This window comes from Micromys minutus (genome assembly GCF_963924665.1).
Source record: "Micromys minutus genome assembly, chromosome: 11".
NCBI lineage: Eukaryota > Metazoa > Chordata > Mammalia > Rodentia > Muridae > Micromys > Micromys minutus.
Window position 1 is genome coordinate 29,890,564 of NC_137980.1, and position 14,550 is coordinate 29,905,113.

The window sequence follows — 14,550 nt, forward strand, 5'->3', positions numbered from 1 at the left end:
ACATCCCCTAACTTCGATATGATCACTGAGAGGTCAGAGGAAAACAAGTCAAAAGATATCCACGAAGTAACAGGCCAACCTTCTTCAAACAGCAAGAAGAAATTGAAAAACACACATCCCTCAGTCAGTGGAAAGAGTTGGGAGGGGCAGGGATGGCAGTACATTTGGGTGCAATCCAGGCTGGGCTACAGAAACACAGAAAAGACAAATTGGAGAGTCAACTAATGTTTGTAGTCTACTTTATGTTATTAACCAAGATCCATTTCTGAGGTTCTTAGAATTGAACTCAGGACCTCCGGAAGAGCAGTCAGTGCTCTTAACCACTGAGCTATCTCTCCAGCCCTTCTGAGATTCTTTTATTGAAAACTCAGGAAATTTGTCTAAGCGGGCGGGGGGGGGGGGAGGAGAAGTAAAGATAAACAAACAAACAAAAAAAAAAACCCCACAAAGAACATGTATTGATTGAATTCTGTTTTCACCCCATTTCCTGAGTCACAAAAACTTAAGTATCAAAACTTTACTCTGTATTGAGCTGTCACAATAGTAATTATTAATGGATAATTATTCAAACTGCCTGTCTTCACGGCCGCTAATAATCATTGAACGCAAACTATGTCTTTCTTTGTCCATCTGCTATGTGTGTTTCTAGTAGACCAGTGAGGGGAAAAAAAAAAAAAAAAGGAAGAAAGGTTGGGCAGGGAGCCATGAGACACCAACAGTTAAAACCTAGCTGTTGGGCCAGAGAGAGGGCTTAGTGGCTAACAATGCCAGATGAGATTCCCAGCACCCATGTGACAGCCACAAATGCTGCCTAGAATGTCACAACTGTCTATACCTCTACCTCCAAGAGATCCAATGTCCGTTCCCGTTGGGTACGAGGCACTCAAAGGGTACATGCAGGCAAAAACACCCATACACATAAAATAAAAATAAACACATTTTAAAACAACAACCTCAAAAAAAAAAAAAAAAAAAAAAAAAAAGTCAGCTGCTAACTATAGCCCTCCCAGATGCCCCGGCTGCTCCACCTTGAGGAGAGCACACGTGACTGAAGCTTAGCCAGCAGCCTCCCCCTCTGAAGCCTGAGCATAGGACCTAAATCAAGCCAATGCAAATGATTTCTGAAAATTATGGAGGTTGAGAGGAAAAATCCCTCTTCTGTTCTGTTCTGTTTTGCCTAGAGCGAGAGCCTGATATGGCTGGTGTCCTCTGCCCAGGAGTCTGGAATGAAGTCTTTCTTACAGTTGGTCTGCAGCACACAGGCAGGCATCGAGCAAGAGGAGAGGAGGTGAGGATGGTGAGATTCCACCCCTTACCCCAAGACCCTGGCTCTCCTCAGTTAACTCTCCTGGCGGTTGAGTTCCCAAAGCAACCTGCACATCTCCATAGCTGATTAAGCCGACACTTACTCATCCGGAAGACCTCCCCCCTTGTTTGAAGAAGCTTGAATTCAATGTAATTCCTGTCTTCTGACAGTTCAAAGGCATGAACATCCCTGCACTTACAGTGTGACTGAAGAACATTCCAGAAAGCTCAAAGCTTTAAAGTGGCTATCTAACAAAACCTTGTTTGCACTGAGCAAGAACTTTACCACCAGGTTACACCTCTGGCCCCTTAAATATTTCTTTCCTTATTTATTTTTTTTTAAGATTTAATTTTTTTATGTCTATGACTATTTTGCTCACACGTGTGTCTGTGTACCGTGTGTGTGCCTGGTGCCTTCAGTAGGATAAAGACTCCATCCAGAACTAGAAACTAACATCCTGAGTGAGGTAACGAGTCACAAAAGAACACACAAGGTATGCACTCACTGATAAGCAGATACTAGCCCCCCCAAAGCTCAGAATACCCAAAAACAACTCACAGAAGCTCAAAAAGAAAGAAGACCAGAATGTGGATGCCTCAGTCTTTCTTAGAAGGGAGACTAAAACACTCATGGGAGGAAATACAAGGTCAAATACAGGAGCAGGGATTGAAGGAAAGATCATTCAGAGACTGCCTCACCTGGGGATCTACCCCATATGTAGCCACCAAACCCAAGCATTATTGCTGATGCCAAGAAGTACTTACTGTCAGGAGCCAGATATGGATGCCTCTTCAGAGGCTCTGCCAAAGTCACACAGATACAATTGAGGATGCTTACAGCTAACCATTAGACTGTACACAGGGACCCCAATGAAAGAGCTAGAGAAAGGACTGAAGGAGCTGAAAGGGTTTGCAACCTCATGGGAAGAACATTATCAACCAACCAAACCCTCCACAACTCCCAGGGACTATAACACCAACCAAAGAGCACACATGGAGAGACCCATGGCTCCAGTTGTATATGTAGCATTGTCTGACATCAATAGGAAGAGATCCCTTTGGCCCAGTGAAGGCTCATTTTCCCAGTGTAGGGGAATGCTAAGGCGCTGAGGTGGGAGAGGGTGGCTGGGAGAGGGATCACCTTCATGGAGGCAAGGGGAGGGGGAGGGAGGATGGGAGTAGGGGGAAAGGGGATAACATTTGAAATGTAAATACAGAGAATATCCAATAAAATAATTAAAAAAAAAAAGAGTCCATCCAGGAAGTGGAGTTATAAATAGCCATGAACCACCATATGGATGCTGGGAATTGAACCTAGGCCTTTGCAAGAACAAGAGCTCTTAACTCCTGAGCCATCTCTCTGAACCCCTCACTTCCTGAATTATTCCTTAAGCTTAAACAGCTGTAGACATAATAGAGAAGTTGTAACAGTGGATAAAGTTTCTGGGTATCCTTCAACAAGTTTCCCCTGAGGTCAACCTGACATGTGACCATAGCAATGATTATAAACAGAAGTACGATGCATTAAAAGCTGGTGATGAATAAAATTATTACCTGTAGAACAACAAAAAAATGGGAGTTTGTGTTAAAGGAGGTATCCTGTGTCAATTGGAAAAAATAAACTTTTCCATAAGTGGTATTGTTGCAACTGGATGGCCTTAGGATGAAGATGAAGTGTCTCTCTTCTTCCCACTGCACAGAAGAATAAATTACAAATAAAATTTAAATACGAACCCACTGCAGTAAGGAGAGCTGGATGACAGGCTCAGATGGAGTCGCAAGAACACGAAGCAACAGAAATTTCCTGGGACTCAGATTTTTGATGAATAAGAGGGACTATTAATGTAATTGCTACCAAGTACTTGAATTTATGGATACATACTGGGGTACTTTGGATCTTAAGTGTCTCCCAAAGGCCCATCTGAGGCTGCCTTGGTTCTCAACTCAGTATCATTGAGATAGCAAACCCTTAGTGATGGAGGCTAGTGGGAAGTCCTGTGTGGAGAATATGCCCTGGAAGGGACTGAGCGACTCTAGTCTCTCTTTTTTTTCCCAAGCCTTGGGTTGAACCATGATGGTGTGCTGTTTCACACTGGGCTCTCGAGCATCAGGGTTAATCCCTCCTGGGCTGATATTTAGCTGCTGAGAGCTTTTGATGCCACTTTTAGGAATTTGGCATTTGTCTCTTGTTTTAGACAAGGAAGTAGACTCAGATAAGGAAGCAGGCTCAGATAAGGAAGTAGGCTCAGATAAGGAAGTAGGCTCAGATAAGAATATTAGAAACAGGGACGAACGGGCTTTGTTTACTAATTTGTTAAATTATTACCTTATGTGATCTCTTAGCTTTCTACTTGAATTATCTTATGTGATCTTCTACTACTTCTCTTGATTACCTGTCTTTGATGTAGGTTAATGGTAAGGTGATATATGATTGGACAGTGGAGAGGTAGGCAAAGAAAAGACAGGTAGGGGGAAAGAGGCGAGGAGAAGAGATTCCAGAGGCAACATGGAAGCTGACATGTATGTTTCTCTTGGTGCATCTCTAGCTTGATGAGGTTGTTATTAGTTCTAAGGGTTTTGATGGGTTTAATTTATCTTTTCTGGATGGGAAGTTTATATCTTTGTCTGCTGGTTGTAAGCTTATTATGAAGAGGGTTTGTGGATTGAGAATTGAACATATAAACCTGTTTGATAAGTTAATGAATGTGAGTCATGTTTGTACCAGGCAGTAGAGGAAAGGAAAAGGTCGGGGCGGTTGTATTCACCCGAGATAGAAACAGCAGGGTGATGGAGTTTTTAGAGGCAGCATAGAGTGACAAGTTAGAGATTCCCTGTAGTGCCAGATGGCCCCGCGGGAGCCAACAAAGCTCTGGATAAAAAGTTAAGCCACCATTTAAAATTTATCGCTACTTTGATCTAGGAACTGACCATGTGTTTTGGATGTACCCAGAATGATATAAAAGCAGGCTGGAGAGAAATAAAGCAGCCTCAGCCTTAGCTGGAATCTTGTCATAATTTTGTCTGTTTTTCTTTTTCAATCCTCATTCCCTCGCTTGAGACTCTGTTGATGGACTGAGCTGGCCTGCTCATTTAGCCAGAATAAACTTTATTCGTTTGTTTATTTTATTTATTTACTATTTCACTTCCTTTGTTTTTTTGGCAAGATTCCCTGTAGCCCAGCCTGCCCTCAAGCTTCCTGCAGCAGAAGATGGCCTAAACTCCTGGTCCTTCCTTCTGATTCAGAGAGAGAGCGGGCATTTCTGCCTGCACTGACCACAGCTTCTCTTTTATGTTGGCTGCCTTGGGTGCCATACAGGTGCCGGGATACCACAGAGTTTTAAATAGTTGAGCGAGGCATCACTTTGAAACAATTTTTGACATCATCTCTACACACTCAAGCTGGCCTTCCTCTTGCCCCAGCCTCCTGGATTCTGGCCTAATAGCTGTGCAGCAACATACCCAGCTGAATTTTACCTTTAAAATACTTACAGATTTACTTACTCTGACTGCTTGGAAAGCCCTGTGGCAGTGAATACTTTTGGTACCCAACAGTGGTTTCTAAATTATGCCAAAAATAACAGAAACCAGGAGTTCTTAAGGAAATGGCTAATTTCAGAAAATACTGAAATACGTAAAATGTCTGGGGGTGAGAGGGCTCAGCAGGTAAAGGTAGTTGCATGGGCACCGACCTTCACACATGCCATTGCATGCACATATGTGCATCACACACACACAAATGCACAAATGAACGAGTGTAAAAAATGTAGGAGCACAAGAAACACACACACAATTGTAACACCAACGAGGATAAGAAAGATGGGAAATCTTTCCTTCTAGTTTCTTGAGGACACCTTCTAAACAGACTTGAAACAAACAATAAACATCCCTTTGAGGTTAAGTGATCTCCCAAACCCACCCAAGTGATGTGATCTCGTCTAAGTGGGGATCTGCTTCCAGTTGGCGGTGAGAGCTCTGCAGGAACTGAACCGTAAACTTGAGGTAAGAACACGGTGGAAAGGCAGGGTTGGCCTCAGCAACAAAATGCCTGCATCTGTGTAGCAGGACCATGGAAAGCAGCTAGAGCGGCTTCTCCAGGAAATAACAATTTGATTTGCATTTTAAAATGATGGTCCAGGCTGCTGTGAAGAAAGAAGAGCTTAAAAACATGGAGGCAAATGAGGTGTTTGTAGCAGTTCCCAGAATGGCAGTGGAGGTGAAAGAAAGCTGGGTGGGGCAAACAGACACCTCTGAGACAAAGCCGGAATGCAACCCTTGCCCATGGCTGACCAGTAAGGGATGACCTAGGCTCCTGTCTAAAGCTATGAGTAGATTGGGTGGAGGGTTATTTGCCAACATGCAGAAAGCAAGGCGGTATCCTTACCAGAGGAAGCAAATCAAAGGTTGAAACAGGCACTCAGCCTGCTCAGTGAGCTGATTTAAATATTTACATATTGAAAGATATGCAAAGTAGCAAGGTTTCAACTATCTCAAGCCAAGGCTTTGAGGATCATCGCTGAAGTTGCCTTGGGTGCTACTAATGTTTCTCCACTGTCTCTATTCCCAGCTCAGCACCCGTACCAGTCAAATCCTGGTTTCTAAGGGTTAACCCTCAGGCAGGAAAATTCACCTCCCTACCCAACCATCTGTGACCAACAATGGCCATTCCCACTGCTGCCTCTCCAGTCTTCATTTTCCAGCAGTTGCTCCTGACCCCTTGCTGTTCTCAGGGGCTCCTGGTACCTCTTGAGAGGATGGACTGGGCACTTTGTGCCCCGCTCTGGGTAGCATGATACTGTACATGAGTTAACTCAACACAGCCTGGCCTCTCCCCTCATGGACTCGGTCATTCAGGGTCAGGACCAAATAGAGGCAAAGATACAGGCATAGCATGTACCAATTACAATGAAATCGATGGGCCAAAGAATAAGCATATTTTTATGGCCAACAATGCCTTCCTTTTTTTTTTTTTAAAGATTTGTCGTGTTTTATGTATATGAGTACACTGTAGCTATCTTCAGACACACCAGAAGAGGGCATCAGATTTCATTACAGATGGTTGTGAGCCACCATGTGGTTGCTGGGAATTGAACTCAGGACCTTTGGAAGGTCAGTCAGTTCCATTAACCACTGAGCCATCTCTCCAACCCCCACACTGCCTTCTTAAAAGACAGTACCAACTTATAATGCTTCCACAAATCAGTCTATAAAATTGAGTATATACTCTGTGTGTATGTGTGTGTGTGATTGTGTAATCATTTTTTCAGGTTATAGATAAAATTTAAGGCATTCTTTAATGATACTGTCTTACACATTTAGTAGTAAATAGCCAAGCACAGTCAGCATCAATGGACATGGGACCTATAGGACATGCCAAAAACCAAGTTAGGTCAGACAGACCTTTAATCCCAACATCCAGAGGCAAAGGCAGGTAGATCCCTGTGAGTTTGAGGCCAAGCTGGTCTACACAGTGAGGTCCAGGACAGGCAAGGTTCTAGTCTAGTCTCTCAAGGTTATGTAGGGAGACTTTGTTTCAAAAGCAACAAAAACAGCAACCAAAAACTACCAACTTGGGGCTTACCTTGTGAAATAAAAACTCAACCCCACCCACCCAACCTCTTCTCTTTCTCTCTTCTTCTTCTTCCTCTTCTTCCCCTTCCTCTTTCTCTTCCTCTTCTTCTTCCTCTTCTCTTTCTCTCTTCTTCTTCCTCTTCCTCCTCCTCCTCCTCCTCCTCCTCCTCCTCCTCCTCCTCCTCCTCTTCTTCTTCTTCTTCTTCTTCTTCTTCTTCTTCTTCTTCTTCTTCTTCTTCTCCTTCTTCTTCTTCTTCTTCTCCTTCTTCTTCTTCTCCTTCTCCACCTCCTTCTCCTCCTCCTCCTCCTCCTCCTCTTCTTCTCCTTCTTCTTCTCCTTCTCCACATCCTCCTCCTCCTCCTCCTCCTTCTTTTTCTTCCCAATACATATTCTCACAGTCTGGCCCCTGCTGGTCTCAAACCCATGATGTTCCTGGCTTAACCATTGCTGGGATCACTCAGTCAGGACCAAGATCGGCTGAGAAAACAAGGAATCCGGTGGCTGGCAGTGTGAGCTAATTGGTAATGATGCCCTTACCATTGGCAAACTGTGGGAAAAGGCAGTTTACACATCTTGTTTTCATCCCAGAGTAATCACTGAAAGCCATAAAGCCACAAGAGGAAGTTCCTTCAAATAAGGGAACAAACGTAAGTACTCAGAGAACAGCACAGGAACGGACAGGTGTGGCCAGAGCACCTCTGCTAACCAAGGTTCCCGTTGAACTTGCTGGTTTCCTAACAAAGGCAGTAGTGGATTCCATGGGGGGCTGGGGGGGGGGGGAAGAAGAATTAAGTAGTGACTACCTCATGGCTGTGATTAAATTCTGAGGCCAGTTTGAGCTTAATCATCTTGTCTGGGCCTGTGGAGTACAGCGCTCCAATATGAGGAGAAGGGCAGAAAACACATAACCTGTAGGTAGCAGGTCATTAGCATGTGAGAAACAGACACACATTCTGGATTTTTGTATTTTCTTTTCTGAAGACACATTCCATATTTTATTTACATTTTAAGACTAACTTTCATCTCAAAATCACATATCCATACACCTATTTCCTTTTTGTTGACTTCACTTAAAAGTTCTAAGCATGTTTTATTAAAGACTGTAAGCAAATTGTCATGTCTGTTACATGTAACAAACGGGAACAGCTTTTAACAGAAATTTAAAACCCTAAACATCTTTTTATTATAAATACAGGTATCAAAACAATCCTGAACCTATTTCTGATACTAATAGTAATCAGCACCCACATCGCTTCAAGAATTAACACAATTGGGCTGGAGAGATTGCTCAGTGGTTAAGAGCACTGACTGCTCTTCCAGAGGTCCTGAGTTCAGTTCCCAGCAGCCCCATGGTGACTCACAACCATCTGTAATGGGATCTGATACCATCTTCTGGAGTGTCTGAGTGTCTGAAGACAGCTGCAGTGTACTTAGATGTAATTAATAAATATTATATAAAAAAGAATTAACAGAATTGGTGACTCTTCTTTACATCTGCTACTTGAAACAACTCCAGCTACAGCTCAGTGTATGATGGAAAAGTAGGTCAGTTCTGCTCCTCCTTCCTGAGACTTTACTTCTCAGGAAAACAAAGGTTTCCATGGCCACCTGACACTCTTGCCATGCTTCTGTCTGAGAAACCTGAATTCCATTTTGAATACTTCAGGTTCATGTTTAAATGACAGAGCTTTAAGAAGAGAAAAAAAAACCGTGCTGCACTTTTCTTGTTACCTGAAAACATAATAGGTGTGCATATATTAAATATATTCTTACGACTGTCCAGGTCATGTTTACCGGCTGCAATTCTTTTACCTAATGTGTGGGTATTTTGCATGGTGATATTTAATCAAGATGTAAACATGAGTGGAAGGTTGCTGATTTAAGTCAAGTTTGAGATCTACTAAAATTAGTTCCTGTACGTCTGTTCTTCTGGTGGCTGTGGAAGCTTCCTATTTCCTTTGGACGTCATAGGACATCTTAGCTGTTGAAGGACAACTTTACTGCTATAGGAATTTTGCCAGTTTGCTAACACGAGTCTGCTCCATGCATCCACCCTTCCACTGGGATCGCTGATTTTATACATATTAATTTTTGTTACAAATGTAACTGATGGAGGGGCTCCTGGATATTTAGGTCCACAGTCTACATTCAGGCTATACAATACAATCAAATACAATCAAAGAAGCAAGTCTACTAGGGTGGGGTGGGGGGATGGCAAATTCCTTTAATGCAGCACCAGGAGGCAGAGGCAGGCAGATCTGTGAAGCAGAGGTCAGCCTGGTTTACAGAGCAAGTTCCTCGACTACACAGTAAGACCTGTAATAAATTGGAAGAAAATAAAACCTATCAAAAGGATGGAACACTTTTCTTTAAGCCTTCTCAAACTGAAAAGTATTTATATTTGTGTATGGTGTACTAGTGTGTGTACATGTGTGTGGTGTATGTGTGTGTGCACATGTGGGAGGGTGTCTGTGTACAACATGAAGGACAGATGTTAATGTCAGATGCCTTACCCAGCCACTCTGCCTTATTTTCTGACACAGGGTGTTTTACTGACTCTTAAGCTCATTGATTGGTTGGACTGGCTGGCCATCAAGTCCCTGGGAAACCCCTGGCTCTGTCTCGGCACTGAGACACAGGTATGCATCACCACACAAACTTTGTATGTGAATTCAGGAGATGTGAACTTAGGTCCTCATATCTGCACAGTAAGCATTACCCAACCCCAATCCAAGCCCTAAAGTCTTTTAAACAGGTAAGTCTTGGTTGTTTAGGACATACAAATTTTTTCTATAAGTATATACTGAAAGAAGTGTTTGTCTTTATTGAGGAATGTATTCTCTCTTTCTCCTCATCCCTCCCTTTCTCTCTCCCTCCCTCCCTCTCTCTGACTTTTACTCTCATATTACTAGTTAAGACTCCACAAACACACATTCACTCACAAGGAAGATGCAATAGGAGATGGTTTGGTCAAGAAGGCTACTGATGTCAGCTCCATGACTCTTAGGTATTACAATAGAAGTGGTCCAGGCAGAACCCCTGATGGAGTATAAGCCAGTACTAAAGGGGGGATCCAAAATGGGGGGCCCACAGATTTGCTGAAACATACTTATCATTTCCAGAACTCTTGTTTTGACCATCAGGAGCAACTGGTTAAATTTTAAGCAGAAGGGACAAAAGGCATCTGCTGCCAAATGTGATAGATAGCCTGCGTTAGATTCCTGATACCTCATGGTAGAAGGAAAGTCAGCTCACAAATTGTCCTCTGACTTCCAGATGTATGTATCCCCCATATACACACACATAAACACACACACACACACACACATATACACACAGACACACAGACATACATACATATACATACACATGCACACACATACATACACACACAGAAACACATGCACACGCACACACACACACACACACACACAAAACACGCACACACAAACAAGCAAATAAAAACATAATAAAATTCAAGCATAACTACTTACTTATAAGTGTGCACTTGAGGCCAGTGATCTAATGGTAATGTTATGGAGTGGGTAGGGAGTATTTCCCTCTAAAATGCTGCATGTTGAAGCCTTGACCCCACTGGTGGCAGTGGGCATCAGTGGAGAACGCACAGTGGGCTCACAGCTGAAGAGAGAGTTGAGAGGCATGGACCAGGTGGAGGAAATGTGTTACTAGTAGTGTGTCCTTAAAGGAATAATTTGTCCCTGCACCCGTTCTGCACCTATTTCTGCTCCCAGCCAACCATTTGTCTCCCCATACCTCCCCAGCCAAGAGGTTTCAGCTTTGTCTAAGGCAATAGGGCCAGTGACCTGAAGGCCTGAACCATGGGCGAGCCAAGCCTCTCCCAATTTATGATAATTTTTCTTAGGTCTTTAGTCACAATGATCAAATGAATGACCAGACAGACTACTCTAACATTTTTTTTCTCCTACTTTTGTTGACTGTGAACATAATACTATTAAGGAAAGAGACAACTTCACTCCTGTACAGTGACTGCCACCAACATCTCCTGGCCAAGCAGACCATATGAGCTAGAAGGTCATTCATACAGTGTGAGCTGAGGTGTGTACTATGTTGCAGAACTCCTGAGGCATCTACAGATCAGGCCTGAGGCTGTTCGAATAGAATTTTTGTTGTACTTCAGATACTTTTTCAAAGCAATGTTTTTCCCCCACACAAATGAAAATTAAAGGATCAAGCATACCTTTAAAAATTCTGAAATTATCACCATTGATGGTACACACATGAAGCATGCTTGCTTCATCCATAGAGAAGGGCATTTGCCTCTAACTCTGCTGACTTACAGTTAGATGGTGCATGTTAACTACCTCATCAAATATTCTGTGAACGAGCTTCAGATGTATAATGGTTTCCTCTTAGCAACGTGTTTGAAATTATCCAGCAGTTTCCTGTTTGCAAACTTTTAACAAGAATAAATAATTCAAGTTTCAGAAGGAATCATTCCCAAGTGAAATTGCTGGAACAACTGAATTTGAGAAGCTTCTGAAAACTTTTCACAAAAGTGCTTCCTCAGAAAGTGGCTCACACCTTTAATCCCACCCATCACTGGGGAGGGGGAGGCAGGTGAATCTCTGATTTTGAAGTCAGCCTGGTCTACAGAGCAAGTTTCAGGACAGCCAGGACTACACCTAGAAACCCTGTCTCAAAAAACAAAATAAAACAAAAAAGTGAAACTGCAGAAAGTGTAAACTGAGGCAGAGAGTAAACTGAGGCAGAGAGTGTAAGCTGAGACAGAGGTGAGCGATGGTTGAAAATGAGCAAGGATCAGGAAATCGGCAGTTTCCACTCTTTAAGTCTCAACTTTCTGTGTATGTGAAACATTCATTCACTCCAGCCTTTTTGGATCACTTTTTCTCATCTAAATTACCGGTCTCTGCTATGTGTTCCTAAGAAATTGCTTTTCCAGGCTGGAGAGATGGCTCAGCTGTTAAGAGCACTGGCTGCTCTTCCAGAGGTCCTTGAGTTCAATTCCCACCAACCACATGGCGGCTCACAACCATATGTAATGAGATCTGATACCCTCTTTTGGTGTGTCTGAAGACAGCTGCAGTGTGCTTATATATAATAAATAAATAAATCTTTAAAAAGAAATTGCTTTTTTATGTGGGTGGATCCATGGAATAGAAGTGATAAAGTAGACCCCCACTTTAGCTCCATGACTTGCCTACACAAAGACACATGCACACACAGAGACACATATAGGCACACAGACACATACATGCACACACACACACACACACACACACACACTCACGCACACAGAGACACATAGAGGAGGTGCACACACACACACACCTCAAGCACAACAAACAAACAGATAAATAAATAAATAATAAAAAAAATTTTAAAGTAAATTAGTCATTTCAAAATTACTTTCACAGTAGGGTTGTGCTGTGTATTAGTCAATTTCCCATCAATGCCCAGTTTTAAAAAAACAAAAACGTTCTTCAGGAACTTATGAAATGGAGGATTTTGCCTGCCAGAAAAACCACTTCCCTTTATACCTATGGTTATGTCAAAGCCCACGCTTGCCTCCACACTCCTTGGGTCGTGATTCACGTGTACCTGTTATGTATTTAAAGCCCATGCCGTGCCAGCATCCTGGTCCTTGTGATCTCCTCTACTCTGAACATCCAGGCTGCTTCTGTTCACGTTCACAGTCCTTCCCTGGCCATGGCCAGTCTGCTGCTGCTGCTGCTGCTTCTTCTTCTTTCTTCTTCTTCTTTCTTCTTCTTCTTCTTCTTCTTCTTCTTCTTCTTCTTCTTCTTCTTCTTCTTCTTCTTCTTCTTCTTCTTCTTCTTTTCTTCTTCATCTTCTTCTTCCTTCTTTTCTTCTTCATCTTCTTCTTCTTCTTCCTTCTTCTTCTTCCTTCTTCTTCTTCTTCTTCTTCTTCTTCTTCTTCTTCTTCTTCTTCTTCTTCTTCTTCTTCCTTCTTCTTCTTCTTCCTCCTCCTCCTCCTCCTCCTCCTCCTCCTCCTCCTCCTTCTTCTTCTTCTTCTTCTTCTCTCTCTCCCCCTCCTTCTCTCTCTCTCTCTCTCTCTCTCTCTCCGACCCCCCATCTCTAATTTTACATGGTTGGCATTTATCCTGCCTATATGTCTGTGTGAGGACGCTGAATCCCTTAAAATTGTATTTACGGGCAGGTGTGAGCTGCCATGTGGGTGCTGGGAATTGAACCTGGACCCTTCGGAAGAGCAGCCAGTGCTCTTAACTCAGAGCCACCTCTCCAGCCTGGTACTCTCTCTTACCTACAATAAAAACTTTCTCCCCGTGGATGGAGCAGCCATTTCCATTTCCTTTATTTTCTGGCCCTCACAGTGACAGCTTCCTGAGGAAACCAGAGAAGGAAGAAGGATTTCCTTCCCAGTTGTTTCTGAAGTCTGAGTCTGTGGTTGGCCGACTTTGTTGTCCTTGTCTTTGTGATGCAGAACATTTTGGTTGTGGAAGTCTAGTGGATAAAACTGATGACCTTTGATAACTCAGAAGCAAAAGAATGTGACGTCTTGGGGCTGAATAGCCTTCCAAGGAGAGCCTCTATGACATACTTTCTTTAAATAGGTCTCACCGCCTAGTTTCCACCACCTCTCAATAATCAAATTAGGAACCTGTCAATGGGTTAACTCATTAAGTCAGAGTCTCAGGAACCAATCACTCTCAGACATCCCAACTTTTCCTTGTGTTGATCAAGCCTTCAAACAGCACAGAAGCACCAATGTGTGGGGTAGACAGCCCTTCATAGCTAAATTACAGGAAGGATTTTCCTAATGCTGTTCTTTAGGTTGACTAGAATCTCCCCTGTTGGGAAAACCGAGCTCCTTCAAAGTTTGCTTTAGTTATGTGGCATTTAGCATGGATGTATGAATTCTGGTCTGGTCTTCTGGGGAGTTTTGTTGTATAGAAGACTAGTCTTCAAAAAAAAAAAAGCCTCCTATAAATTTTACTGCTTAATAAAACCTGCTGAGAAATGAAACGTTCCCTGGGCTGGAGAGATGGCTCAGCAGTTAAGAGCACTGACTGCTCTTCCAGAGGTCCTGAGTTCAACTCACAACCATCTGTAATGGGATCTGATGCCCTCTTCTGGTGTATATGAAGACAGTGACTGTGTACTCACAAATAAAATAAATAAATCTTAGAAGGAAGGAAGGAAGGAAGGAAGGAAGGAAGGAAGGAAATGGAATGTTCCCAACCTACCTGTTACTCACTCTAAGGTTGTCTGAAGCAGGACTCCTTGCTAGGGCATGGCTGTGCTAAATTGTGTAGGAAGAGTGTGTACCACCATGTAGCAGGGATTCGGTCCCATTTCAGCCAGTTCCTAGCTGCTACCAAGTAAGTCTGTGTCTCTATTTCTTTATCAGTCAAGTAGAAGCAATAATGATACCACCCTTCAGGGTCATAAGGCAAAAAATTAAAAAGCATCAAGAGCCATGCCTATAGGTCCAGTGCCAAAGGCACTTACAGCTAAAACCCAGCAATTGAGCTGGACAGATGGCCCGGCCAGTTAAGAGTCCTGGCTGCTCTGCCGGGAGGCCCAGTTTGATTCCCAGCACCCACGTGGTGGTCGATAGCCTTCTGTAACTCCAGTTCCTGGGCATCCAGCATCTTCTTCAGGCCTCTGTGGGCATCAGGCACACGTGCACATACA